This window comes from Notamacropus eugenii, chromosome 5 (genome assembly GCF_028372415.1).
Source record: "Notamacropus eugenii isolate mMacEug1 chromosome 5, mMacEug1.pri_v2, whole genome shotgun sequence".
Taxonomy (NCBI): domain Eukaryota; kingdom Metazoa; phylum Chordata; class Mammalia; order Diprotodontia; family Macropodidae; genus Notamacropus; species Notamacropus eugenii.
The window spans coordinates 253358700-253373666 of NC_092876.1; the positions used below are offsets into that span (position 1 = coordinate 253358700).

At 35.4% G+C, this 14967-nt stretch overlaps 1 pseudogene; it reads right to left on the reverse strand.

Annotated features, from left to right (window-relative positions):
• Nucleotides 1–7820: 7820 nt before the first annotated feature.
• On the reverse strand, nucleotides 7821–9828 carry LOC140507830 (serine/threonine-protein kinase Nek2-like; annotated as a pseudogene).
• Between the last annotated feature and the right edge of the window lie 5139 nt (nucleotides 9829–14967).

Consider the following 14967-nt stretch of genomic DNA (forward strand, 5'->3'; position numbering starts at 1 on the left):
CCTTCCTTCCTTCCTTCCTTCCTTCCTTCCTTCCTTTCCATCAGAGAAAGTATGCCTAGGAAATCATATGTCAGACAATACCCAGAGTAAAAGTTCTCTCCCATTGGGAATCACATTTTCTCACCTCAGCTCAAGCAAGAGAGACAGTCCTAGACATTACTCAAGGAGAAATTCTGCAAAATCTGGAGTAAACTGGGAATAGGGACATGATTGAAGTGCCAGCAACACTACATGTTAGCTTCTTCTCAGAATTCTCCTGTCTCTTTGGGGAACTGTAGAATTTATAACCTTATGGGTTTCTTTTTTGAATTTATTTACTACTTTATTTTTCCCCAGTTTCATGTAAAAACAATTTTTAACATTCATTTTTAAAAATTTGAGTCCCAAATTCTTTTCTTTCTTCCCCCCCTCATTGAGAAGGCAAGTAATTCAATATAGGCTATTCATGTGTAGCCATGCCAAACATTTCCACATTAGTCATGTTGTGAAATAAAACATAGACCAAAAAAAAAAATCAAGAAAAATCAAGAAAGTTAAAAAAGTGTGCTTCAATCTATATTCAGATATGATCAGTTCTTTCTCTGAGGATGGATAACATTTTTCATCATAAGTCCTTCAGAGTTGTTTGGAATTATTGTATTGCTGAGAATAGCTAAGTAATTCACAGCTGATTATCTTACAATATTCCTGATACTTTGTACACAGTACATTTCACTTTGTATCAGCTTATGTAAATCCAGATTTTTCTGAGAGTATCCTGTTCATAATTTCTTATACAGCACAATAGTATTCCATCAATAACCACATACCATGATTTGTTCAGCTGTTCTCCCACTGATAGGCATTCCCTCAATTTCTAATTCTTTGCCATGAGAAAAGAGTTGCTATAAATATTTTTGGACATATATGTCCTTTTCCTTTTTTTTTTTTTTATCTCTTTTGGGAAACAGACCTAGTAGTGGTATTGCTAAATCAAAGGGTATACATGATTTTATAATCCTTTGAGCATTGTTCAAAATTGCTTTACAGAATGGCTGAATCAGTTCACAGTGCATTAATCTCTTATTTTCTCCACATCCCCTCCAACATTTGTCATTTTCATTTTCTGTTCTATTAGTCAATCTAATATGTATCCAATAGTACCTCAGTTATTTTAATTTGTATTTCTCCGATCAATAGTAAGTTATAACATTTTTATCCACATGGTTATAGATAGTTTTAATTACTTCATCTGAAAATTGTTCATATCTTTTTACCATTTATCACTTGGGGAATGGCTTTTATTTTTCTTATAGATTTGTTCTCTATTTTTTTTTAGAAATGAGGTCTTTATCAGAGAAACTTGCTTCAAATTTTTTTCACAGTTGCTATTGTTAATTGTATTTCCCTCCATCCTATCCTCACCCTGTTTATTCTCTCTCCTTTCACTCTGTCCCTCCACAGAAGAGTTTTGCTCCTATCTCCTCCCTCAATCTGCTCTCCCTTCTATCACCCCTCCCTTTCTCTTATCCTCTTCCCTTACTACTTTCCTGTAGGGTTAGAAAGATTTCTATGTCCAATTGAGTGCATATGTCATTTCCTCTTTTGAAACAATTCTGATGAGAGTAAGGTTCATTCACTCCTCTTCACCTCCCCCCTCTTCTCTTCTACTGTAAAAGCTTTTTCTTTTCTTTTATGTGAGATAATTTACCCTACTCTATCTCTCCCTTTCCCTTTCTCTCAGTACATTCCACTTTCATCCCTTGATATTCAGTTCATAACAGTGTCGTCTATCTATATATACTCCTAATTGTCCTAATAATGAAAAAGCTCTTATATATTACAGCAATCATCCTCCCATGTAGGAATGTAAACAGTTTAACCTTAATTATGTTCCTTATGATTTACTTTTTTGTTTACCTTTTTATGTTTCTCTTTAATCTTGTATTTGAAAGTCAAATTTTCTATTCACCTCTGTTTTTTTTTCATCAAGAATGCCTGTAAGCCCTCTATTTCATGAAATTTCAATTCCCCCCTGAAGGATTACACTCATTTCTACTGGGTGGGTGATATTTACTTGTAGTCCTAGCTCTTTGCCCTCCAGAATATCATATGCCAAGCCCTCTGATCATTTTAAGTAGAAGCTGCTAAATCGTGTAGTATCCTGACTGTGGCTTCATGATACTGGAATTATTTCTTTCAGGATATTTGCAATATTTTCTCCTTGACCTGGGACCTCTAGAATTTGGCTATAAGATTCCTGGGAGTTTTCATTTTGGGTTCCTTTAGGAGAAGATGGGTGGATTCTTTTAATTTCTATTTTACCCTTAGGTTCTAGTATATCAGCATAGTTTTCCTCGATAATTTCTTGAAAGATGATATCTAGACTCTTTTTTGATCATGGCTTTCAGGTAGTCCAAGAATTTTAAAATTATTTCTCCTGGATCTACTTTCCAAGTCAGTTGTTCTTCCAAGGAGATATTTTGTATCATTTTCTTCTTCTTTCTTATTCTTTTGGTTTTATTTCATTGTATCTTAATGTCTCATAGAATCATTAGTTTCCACTTGCCCAATTCTAATTTTTAAGGAATCATTTTCTTCAATGAACTTTTGTACTGCCAGTTTCATTTGGCCAGTTCTACTTGTTAAGGAGTTGTTTTGTTTTTCTTCAGTGAATTTTTGTACCTCTTTTTCCATGTAACCAATTCCAATTTTTAAGGTATTCTTTTCCTTACTGGCTTTTCCATTTGGTCTAGTCTGTTTTTTGAGGTGTTATTTTTTTCAGCAATTTTTTTTGCTTCTCCTTTACCAAGCTGCTGACTCATTTTTCATGACTTTCCTCCATCACTTTTAATTCTCTTCCAAATTTTTCCTCTACTTCTCTTGATTTTCAAAATCTTTTTTTGAGCTCTTCCATGGTCTGAGAACATTTCATGTTTTCCTTTGAGGCTCTGAATATAGGGATTTTGACTTTGCTATCTTCTTCTGAGTGTGTTTTGATCTTCTTTGTCACCATGATAACTTTCTATGCTCAGAATTTTTTTCTATCGTTTGCTCATTTTCTCAGCCTACTTTTTGACTTTCAACTCTTTGCTAAAGTGGGGCTCTGCTTCTGGGGTGGAGAGTGCACTGTCTCAAGCTTTAGGTGTTTTGTGTAGCTCTTTTCAAAGATACTTGTAGGGACCTGTAAATTTTCAGTTATTCCAAGGTGATATATAAGGAGAGGTGTGTTTACTACTTTCTTGGCCTGTGAGCAACCATAAGCACTCTTTTCCACCCTGGATCTGTGACTAAGATCTCTGCTCCACTGTGACCACAAGCTCTGGTGTCCTCCTCCTTGCCCTGGGACTGTCACTCAAGACTATGATCCTGATCCAAGTATGGGCAAAACAACAGAGTTCTGCCTCAGTGAGGCCCCTATAATTTCTTTTTGCCTGACTGTTTGAGCATTCTAGAAGCAGATGCTGCTGCTGCTTCTGTGCTGCTGATTCAGTGGCTCCTAAGGCCTGCTCCTGGCTTGCTGGCATTGGGTCTGTGCTGGTGGGGACTGTTCTGGTGCTTTACTCTTACCCAGACTTGACAGACCTTTCCTGCTGACCTTCTAAGTTGTCTTTAGCTGCAAAATTATTTCACTCTGTCCTTTTGTGAGTTCTGCTGCTCCAAGAATTGTTTTATGACATTATTAAAAGGTATTCTGGGGGATTTTGTGGGGAGGTCAGGTTAGTCACTGTCTTTTCTCTGCCATCTTAACACTGCCCTATCAACTAGATAATTTCTAAGTGCTTTTATGTCCAAAAATTCTATGATTCACAAGATTTTCTCAGGACCCCCAAACTTTAGCTTTCAAGTCTGTCTGTTGTTCAGTTGTATTTGAATTTTCATGACCCCATTTAGGGTTTTCTTCACACAGGTACTGGAGTGGTTTGCCATTTCCTTCTCCAGCCTCATTTTATAGATGAAGAAACTGAGGCAAACAGGGCTTAGTGACTTGCTTAGACAACTAATAAGGGTCTGAGGTCAGAGTTGAACTCATGAAGTAAGTTTTCTTGGGTACAGGATTGATATTCTATCCACTGTGCCATCTAGTGATTGACAAATCTTTTATCACCTGGTTTTTCAGACATGCTCTTTATTCTCAGAACTTCTTACCATTATACATTTTAAAAATAATTTGTAAAATTAAATTAAGAACTGATATATTAGAGAAGAGGTTAAAATCAAATTATAGAAGGATATGTGAATCTTTAGGTATGGAATGTCAACTGGTAGAAATCTTTAAAATCCATTGGAAAGTATTTAAAAATTGACATAGAAAAATGGAAGCAATAGCTTAGAAATATTTTTTCTTGACATTTTCTGTAAAAGATGACAAACTTCACATGAATATTTACTTGTATAAATAAGAATGGGGGAAGATTGTATATGACATGATGAATCAATAATATAGAGCTTATTTTTTTTAAAGTATATATTGAATTTTACATAGTAGTTCCAGTATTGCATTGCTTGTCTGGGTCCAATTATAAAATTTTCTTCTGTTCCCTCCTGGGTGTTTTAAATATTGCATTGTTAAAAATCATTTTTGATACCACTATCTTTTTTTTTTATTCTGAATTTAGCCATCCTTAAATAACATGAACTTTCACATTTACACAGTAAAAGAGAAAAGAGGATTTGTACAAAAGTTTTGAATTTTTTTTTGTGTACAATTTGCTTTTGTTTCAAAATATGTAATCTTAATATGTACATTTCAAAGCTGTCCTGCTTGCCTGTGATTCTTTCCAGATTTCTTTCTGTTCATTCAGTCAGTCAACTGGCATTGATGTATTAGGCAATATATGAAGAGCTGGTAATACACAGGAAGCACCTCAAGAAAATCACAGACTAATGTTCCATTCTTTGCATTGAAATGTTTCACTGACCTTCCCTTCTCTTCCTTCTTTCCTTCCTTCCTTCCTTCTTTCTTCTTATCAACTTCTTAATATTGAAGTAGCCTTGCATTTTTTGTATAAAGTCTACGTATTCAGAGTGTGTGGTCTTTGTCATACATTTCTGTGATCCATTTGCTAGTAGTTTATTTTAAAAGTTTTCAGCAATGTTCATTATGAAATTTGTTCATAGTTTTCTTTCTGTTTTTAGTGCCTCACCATATTTGTGTCAGAGAGGAAATTTCACAAGACTCATCTGTTTTTTTTCCCAAATAGTTTTCAAATAGTTTATATTGGAGTTAATTGTTCCTTAAATGTTTGGTAGAATTCACTTGTAAATCCATTTATTCCTGGGTATTTTTTCTTAATGAGCTAATTTTTGGCTTATCCAATCATTTTTTCTAAGTTAGAGTTATGTAATAATTTACTCTATTTCTTCTTCCATTAACATGGGACATGTATATTTTTGTAAATATTTATCCATTTTACTTAGTTTTGTTGACATGCAGTTGGGTAAAATAGCTCCTAATAGTTGTTTTAATTTCATCTTCAGTGGTGATATATTCACCCTTTTCATTTTTGATACAGGTGTTGTCTTCTTTCTTTGTAATCAAAGTAACCAATGGTTCATGTTATCTATTTTATTGTTTTTCCCCTCATTAAACCAACTTCTAGTTTAATTTATTTGTGTTTTATTTAACTTTCAATTTTTATAATCACTTCTTTGATTTTCAGGATTTTTATTTTGGTGTTTAACTAAGGATTCTTAATTTGCTCTTTTTCTCATTTATTTATTTTTTATTGTTGCATACCCAATTCATTGATCTCTTTTTCTCTATTTTATTTATGTAAAGAATTTAGAGATCTAAATTGCCCACTATATACTACATCCCATAAATTTTGGTATGTTGTCTTACTGTTGTCATTATCTTTAATAAAGCTGTTCATTGCTTCTATTTTTTGTTGTTCGACCCACCCATTCTTTAGGATTAGATTATTTATCTTCCAATTAATTTTTAAACTGTTTATAAGGCCTCTTATTGAATGTGGGTTTTTTTTTGTTGCATTATGGGTCTTAAAAGGATGGATTCAATATTTCTGCTTTTCTGCATTTGTTTGCAAGGAAATTATGCCCTAATACATGGTCAGTTTTTGTGGAGTTGCCATCTATTGCTGAGAAATAAGTATACTCCTTTCTACTCTCATTCAGTCTTCCCTAGAGTTTTATCATCTCTAACTTTTCTCAAATACCATTCATCTCCTTAACTTCTTTCTCATTTATTTTGTGATTGAATCTATCATGTTGCTAAATGGAATTGCTAGCATAGTTTTACTTTCTATTTCTCCTGTATCTCATTTCTTTAAGAATTTGGGTGCTATATTGTTTGGTGAATATATGTTTAATATTGATAGTCATTGTCTATGGTGACTTTTGGGGAGATATAGTTTTCCTATTTATCTCTTTTTATTGGTCTATTTTTGCTTTTTCTTTGTCTGAGATCTGACATCATGATAATCACCTCTGCCTTTTTTACTTTACCTGAAGCATGAGAGACTGCTTTTGTCCTTTATTTCAACTCTTGTGGGTCCTTCTGCTTTAAATACATTTCTTATAAATAACATAGTATTGAATTCTGGTTTCTAATCCATTCTGTCATCCACTTGCATTTTACTGATGAGTTCATTCTACTCACAGTCACAGTTATGATTACTAACTCTATTTTTCTCTATTCAATTTTCTTCTGTTCATTCTTTGCTTTCTCTTTTATTTTTTACCTTGTCTCTTCTCAAAGGTCTGTTTTGCTTCTGAGTACTACCTCACTTAATCTGCTCTCCCTTTTATTACCTCCCCTTTCTCTTATTCCTTTCCACTCATACTTCCCCATACCCAATTGTGTATGTGTATGTGTCTATGTATATATGTATATATGTATGTACATATATGTGTGTATGTATTCCTCCACCTTTGAATCAGTTCAGATGAGAGTAAGATTCAAGTATTGCTGCCCCCTTCCATTTTCATTTCCACTATAAGAGTTCTTTCTTGTACTCTTCTTTTATATGAGATAATTTCCTTCATTCTTTTACCTTCGCTCTTATACTAGTACATCCTTTTGTCATCCCTCTTTTTTTGAGACCATCCCATCACCATCAAGTCAAACCCTTGTCCCCTATCTTTGCAGATTCCTTCTAACTACCCTAATAATGATAAAGTTCTTAGGAGTTACATGTATCATCTTCCCATATAGAAATGTAAAGTTTAACTTTACTAAATTCTTCATAATTTCTCTTTCATGTTTACCCTTTTATGTTTCTCTTGAGTTTTATATTTGAATGTCAAATTTTCTATTCAGTTCTGGTCTTTTCATCAAGAATGCTTGAAAGACTTCTACTTCATTAAAAAATTCTTCTTTGATGGATTTTACTCAGTGTTTCTGAGCAGATTATTCTAGGTTGTAGTCCTAACTCCTTTGCTTTCTGGAATATCACATTCCACGCCCTCCACTCCTTTAAAGAGGTAATTCCTAAATCTTGCATGATTCTGACAGTGGCTCTCCTATATTTGGATGATTGTTTTCTGGATACTTTTAGTATTTTCCCCTTGAACTGAGATCTCTGGAATTTGTCTATAATATTCCTGGCAGTTTTCATTTGGGGATCTCTTTCAAGGCTGATTGGTGGATTCTTTCAGTTTCTATTTTGCCTTCTGATTCTAAGATACAGGGAAAGTTGCTCTTCGCTACTAGTTTTTTTTGTTTAACCAAATATCAGCAAAAACATTTCCCGTATGTTTTGATATGATAAAACAAGGCCATGGCTCATAGAGCCAAGTATATAGAAAAATAGCAGTTAAATATCAATCTCTACCATGGTCAATAATAGTAAATACTGTATAGTCTTTAGCAGCATTACTCAGTGTATTCCCAGAATCTGGCTGCTCTTAATCTGGTAGTTTTTTTCCCCATCTCTCACAGGACTTCAGCATGTAGTTGAGCAGTATAAAGTCTCTTCTCCAAGTGTCTGCACTTAGACTTATTGGTGTGACAATTCTGAGTTCTTGCCTCTGAGGACATTTTCTTTACTTTCCTGACTGAAGTGAACTTTCTTCTTGTTTAGAGATGAAGGAAAATCAAGTGATTCTGGGCTGTTTGTCAATGGCAAGATCATCTGTTCCTTTAACAGATTGTAATAGTTCAATAAATTTTCAGCTCTGATGAGTTTGTCTCCTACAAATCCCTAGCAAACACAAAGTTCACATTCCTTATGTTCTACCCCATGGGTGGGGAACCTGTGGCCTCAAGGACAGGTCCTTAAGTATGACTTTTAGACTGAATCCAAACTTCACAGAACAAATCCCCTTAATAAAAGGATTTGTTATGTAAAACTTGGACTCAGTCAAAGGACCTGCACTCAAGAACCTAGAAGGCCACATATGGCCTCTATGCCACAGGTTCCCCACCCTGTTCTAGCCTTTCTTCTCTTGCTTAGATGGCTTACTTTCTCTCCTGCAATTGTAGTTCTTTTAGTCTCATTCCAGTCACTGCAGGGCCTAAATTCTGCAGCTTTTCTGGCTTTCCTCATTATCACCTTCTCCTCTCAGGAGTTTTTCTTTGTTCTTCAGCTACCAGGTCTGCTATCAGAGAGTTTTTAAGAATTTCTTTGACAGACAGTCAACAGTAATCCTTCAAATTTATTATCTTGGTAATAATCATTCAACTCAGTGAAGTAATGATACAGAGTTTGCCTGAATTTTTCTTCTCTGATCTTTCAAATAATTATTTCTTGTTGAAATCCATTAAAGGATATATTAAAGGACAACTGATACAGTGAACAGATTAATTACCAGATAGCAAACTTTTCATTATAGGACATGTAATTCTTTTGTTCTGGAGAAATATAACAAGATGTGCAAACAAATGTTTTTGGAAAACTTGGGCCTTGGTTTAATATCCTAGTGTAGTGCCAATGAGATATTCATAGCACCTATGGAAGCTATGGATATGCCAGCACAGTTCTGAACTGCAAAATATAACAAACTCTTCACATGGAAGACAGAACCAAAAAATTTATTCAGAAAGTTGGATCCCAGAATCAGAAAACCAAATCCATCATAGCAACAAAGATAGCTATACAAAAAAACAATGCAGGGGGCAGTACTATCCCCAAGCCTTCCCTCTGTTAGGCTTCCCACAAACCACCTCCCTTAAACAAATGACAAACAAGTTCTGCCACTCACCTGAGTTGCTGTCTGCTCTCTCTCTTTCCCAGCTCTGACTGCTCTACTCACTTCCTGCTCCACCCCTTCCTGCTCCACATATTCAGCAAACTCCTTCCACCATAGCTTCCATGTGACTCAGACTTCCATGTGACCCAGGCAGTCCACATGGGCCTATTAATAGATGAGAAAGATCTTCCCATTTAAAGTACCATTACATCCATCCAGACCAAAATCTCCAAGTTTGACATTTTGCTTGCTATCCAGGAAAACATTACCTGGCTTCAGGTCCCAATGCAACACAGTATAGCCAACATCTCTTCTTCTGTGACATTCCTTTAGGGTCAAGGTCAGCTGAGTCATTACCTCTAGAAAAACATCTTTACCCAAGTAATATCTTTGGTGTATTTTGTTATAATATTAGCCAGATGCCCTGCTTCGCAGTATTCCATTACAATAAAGAGTATGGGATTGGATCTACCAATAATATGATCATAATATTGGACAATATTTGAATATTTCAGTTCTTTGAGCAAATTCAATTCAGAAACAAGCATTTTTTTCTCAGCTTTCATCATAGAGTCACAGTCAAATTCTTTTCAAAGAAATATGTTGCCATCACTCTTCCTTAGTATCTTTTGGCAGCAACTCTAAGCCAGTACCAATGATGAGGAATACGTTGTAGTCTTCCACTTGTTAAGACATCAACGGCCACCACTGAAAAGTGGCCCAGAACCACTGCACTTCTGTTTTCATGGCTTGTTCTGGGGAATTGCATGTTTTCTGTGCTTCCAAGGTGCCATGATTCAGAGAGAGGTATGGTCATTAGTTTTTTGTCTGCACTCTAATCCTTACCCAGTTAGGGTCCCTGCTCTTCTGCAGCTACAAGCTCTAACAGGAATTGTGACTAGAGCCCTTCCTCCCTTGAGCCTGCCGAAATTCCTTTCTACCCTGGAACAGAGGTCTGGAAATGAATGGGTGCAACGGAGTTGCCAAACTCCACCTAGTACTATGCCCAGTTCTAGAGCAGAGGTCCTCTGCAGTCTGTCTCTGACTGGTTTCCAATACTCTAGGCTGAGAGTTCCTGAAACTGCTGCTACTGCTGCTGTTGGAGCCACCTCCAACATTGCTAGGATTGCAACTGAATTTATCCTAAGCCAGTCTCTGCCTCAGTGTCACTGACCTCTCTACCCTTCTATGTTTTCTTGTTCTGGAAAAATGTTTCAACACAATTTTTTGTTGGCTATGCCACTCTAGAATTTGATTTGAGGTGTTATTTTAAAATTATTTGAAAGGGAATGATAGAGAACTTGGATGTAGCATTACCTCTACTCCATCATCTTAGCTCTATCTCCCTTTTCTAATTTTAATTAATTGAATTTATTTATCTGAGATATTTTCAATTTTATAGGATCAAAATTGTTAATTTTTTCTCCTGTGATCTTCTTTATTCCCTGTTTCACCAAGAATTCTTCACAATACATAGTTTTGGAAGTTTTCTTTCTTCTCTAATTTATGATATGACATTTTTATATCTACTTTTAAAAATGTATTTGTTGATTATTGTGGTGTGTGGTATGAGTTATTGTTCTAAACCTCATTTCTTCCAGACCTTTCTAATTTTCTCATCAATTTTTGATGAATACTGAATCTTCACTGCAGTAGTTGAAATCTTTGGGTTCTGTACTAGTATATTCAATTGCTTCTGGGTCTTGGGTATATAAGCTGTTTATGAATTAACTTTTCTAGCATGACTACATGGCTCCTCTCTATGCAAGCCAACCTAGACTGGACAGAATCAATTTGTCCATGTCCCTTCTAAATTGTGATGCCCAGAACTTGATATCATATTTTTGATTTCTTGACATACTATAGTACCCTGCCAATCATTTAATCTAATTAGATGTGTCTCATTAGCTTTTGGGAAAGAGGGGTATTAGACTTTAATTTATTAGATTATAATTGAATATGTCTGTTTCCTAAATATTTCAAGCCTAAGAAAAATGACCTTTTTCGTACTTAATAGTATTTTTTCAAATTACTTGTAAAAATAGTTTTCAACATTAATTTTATAAGATTTTGATTTCAAACATTTTCTCCTTCCCTTCCTCCCCACCCCACTCCTTAAGACAGCAAACAATCTGATATATGGTTTATATTACAACCATATTAAATATATTTCCACATTAGTCATGTTATGAAAGAAGAATCAGAACAAAAAGGAGAAACCATGAGAAAGAAAAAAAACCCAAAAAAGTGATAATAGTCTGCTTTGATCTGTATTCAGACTCCCTAGTTCTTTCTCTGGATGTGATCATCATTTTACATCATGAGTCTTTTGCAATTGTCTCATATAATTGTATTGCTAAGAAAAGCTAAGTCTGTCATAGTTGATCATTGCACACTATTGTTGTTACTGTGTACAATGTTCTTCTGGTTCTGTTCACTCCATTCAGCATCAGTTCATTTAAGTCTTTCTAGGTTTTTCTGAAATTCTCCTGCTCATCATTTCTTATAGAACAATAATATTTCATTACATTCATATACCACAACTTGTTCAGCCATTCCCTACTTGATGGGCATCCCTCAATTTCCAATTCTTTGCCATCACAGAAAGACCTGCTATAAACATTTTTGTACATGTGGGTTCCTCCCCCTTTTTAAATAATCTCTTAGGAATACAGACCTAGGAATGTGTTGGGGGTGTAAGCTCAGTTCCATGTGGACAGTCTGGGGCAGGTAAAGGTGAGGACTTCTAAACCTTAGAGTTCTCATGAGGCCCCCCAGGGAACAGCAGGGAACTGAGGTGTGAGACCGGGCTATCTCGTGCATTTCCACCTCTTCCCGTGAGAAACGTGCTGGGAGAGAGCATCCCCGCCCTCGAGATTGGCCCGGGGTCTGAGCACACCTATTGTTGTCAAACAGGCACTGTATTCAGGTGCAAACTATGCGGCGGGAGAGCTTAAGTAGGGTCAGGAAAGCCTGAAGGCGCTCTTAGCGCTGAGGGGCCCTTAGAGGACAGAAGGCCCCTCTCCCCTCTCCCACTTCCTCTTCCACTTCCATTCTCTCACTGTAAGATCTTTGCCTCCTGGGGAGATTTCTCTCTCCTCAGGAAGAGTTCCCCCTGCACATGTAACCAAGACCCTGAATAAAGCCTAACCCTTGCTCGACTCTGGAAAGTCTCTTCTCTCATACGTTTATCCGGCCAGCCGAAGACCTGCAATAGGTAAGGTAAGACTCGGGTAGCCCTTAGGCCTCTAGGCCTGGCAGGAATGGTATTTCTGAATCAAAGTATCAAAGCAGATCAAAGCACAGTTTTATAGCCCTTTGGATATAGTTCCAAATTGCTCTCCAGATTAGTTGCATCAGTTCACAACCCTAATAATGCATTAGTGTTCCAATTTTCCCACATCTCCAACATTCATCAGAAAATGACCTTTATTGATATAAACCATTTAAGTACTCACCAACTGCTCATTGCGTAAAGAACATCACAAATTTTGAGTGGCAAGTAAAACAATTTAACTGTGCATATTTTTATAAGAATTTTTTTGTTTTTTGAGAAAAGGAGATAAAATAGATTTCTGTTAATTAAGAAAAATTTAATTTTAAAAAAGTTAACTACAAAACATAAATCAGAGAATTAAACAGATTGAAATATAGGAGAAAACAAATGGAATGAATGCATTCTTCTACTGGAGAGAGACAGCTCAACTCATTCAATAGTCGGTCCCCCATTTCACTTAAGGGAAAGTTCATTAAAATCTCTAATTCTCAAATTAGAAATAGTAATATTTCTGAGGCATTGGTTCCTCCATTGGTAAAATTATTCCTCCAATTTTTCTCTCTCATACTGACCATCTCATAAAGAGAGCTTAGGACTGCTTGTGCATCCTCTCTTGAAGCCAGAAGCAAGAAGAACTCTCCTCTCCTAAGCTCTGACCAAATCTACCTCTCACACAGGAACAATGTCAGTTAATCATTCTTTCCACCAGTTAGGTGAGTCTCATGAAAATACCCAGGCTTCAACCACAAGTTACATTTATAGAATCCTATATAAACATCAGTCATCACTCTTATTCACTGTCATATACTAGACTTAATCTTCCCTAGATTATGAAATCCTTGATTATGAAACTGTCACATTATACTACTATATCCCCCATAATTTCTAACCTGTTTCTGAGTATGGTGTAATTGCCCAATAAGAAAAAGCTTGTTAATTGGCTAAACTCAACACATGAACAATGTCCAATATTTAGTAATTATTTAATTATCTTTTGTCATCAGGTGGATGAATTAATATTATATCAGTTTCTGCATTAGTAATGTTTTTTCCCTGAGAATGAAGGTTGAGAAACCCAGAAAGACAGAAGATTTAGCTATACTCTAGCCAAGAAATAAGCATCACCACATCTAGAACAGCATTTGAAAACTCTGAGATTCTTCTTTTAGTATAGTGTTAGTTGGGACCTGACTATAAGTGATGGAGCATACACAAATCAATCATATTTACCATAAAATGTCTTATGAAAGTCCAGGGTTTTCATGAAAGTTCACTATCAATATCAGTTATTATTTTTATTATTAGAGTATGGCGTCTCTCAAAGTAGAGAGTGAATGTCAAAAAGATGAGAATAGTCAACAGTGTCAAATGTGGAGAATGAGAAGAGCATATTGGGTTTGACTACAGGGACTTCATAATATGACTTTACTATATAGTTTGAAGTATTGGAAATTTGTAGAACATCAGACATACCCAGATACAAATATAAGAACAAAAACATATTCCAAAGCCAAATATAAGTGGTTTTCCTATTGTATGTTATCATTTTGAATTATTTTCCATGGTTCCTCTACATTGGCATTGATAACTTAAAATTTACTGTATAGCATCCAAAATGAATTTATGTAACATATGTTGGTTCTGGAGCAAATGTCACTATATGAGCCCAAGGGAAAATATAGCCAAGGCTTTATGGAAAATGTACCCTAAGGACATCAATACTTCTGCTTAGTAATACTGGTTCTCAGATGTCATTTTTGTACAAAAGAATTCTCTGTCTGTCCATAAAGCTCTTACTTGTATATTTTTATTGGATAGACCAGTAAGCAGATGTTTTCTCTTCATCTTTTTGTGAATATTGTCAAGTTCTCAACATATATCAATTTTACCTCTCATGGATAAAATATTCTTTATCTCATCAGTCAGCAAAAGTGACTTTTATCTCATCCGCCAAATTGGCTCTCCTTGCTGCCTCTTAATCTGACTTGTAACAAATGCCAAGACACTTTTTTGGGACAATTGCAGAGAAGAAATACAAGCATTTGTTGAGATTCTATTGACTGTCTGATTAAAATATTATGTGACTTGTCTCTTGTTGAGGTTATTTCTCACTTATAAAATTTTTTTCCAGTCCAGGGATCTTTCAAGGGCCTCTCTAGAATCCCTGGTCAATTAAGACTGATAATATTGTTACAAATTCTTCCTTCAAGTCCAGAATCTTTTATAGTGTTTGGGTAAAGGAAAACCTGCCAAAGTATATATTTTTCTTATTCAGATCAACAAAATCCTGAAAAATGGAACTAAATCCTATTTAAAACTTCCTTCATAAACTTAGTATTTCAGCACATTAATTTTTATCATCAAAGCATAACTTCTCATACAAATGTATTGGTTTTCTTCCCTTCTGTTTGTATACTCTCTCCGTTGTCAATTTTTACCCATTCCAACATCTTCAGCTATCACCTTTATATAGAGAACTCCCAGCATCAGCCTTCCTCCTACAACTGCCTGTTCAATCAATAAATCGATAAGCATTCATCAGGAGCCTACTAAACAGA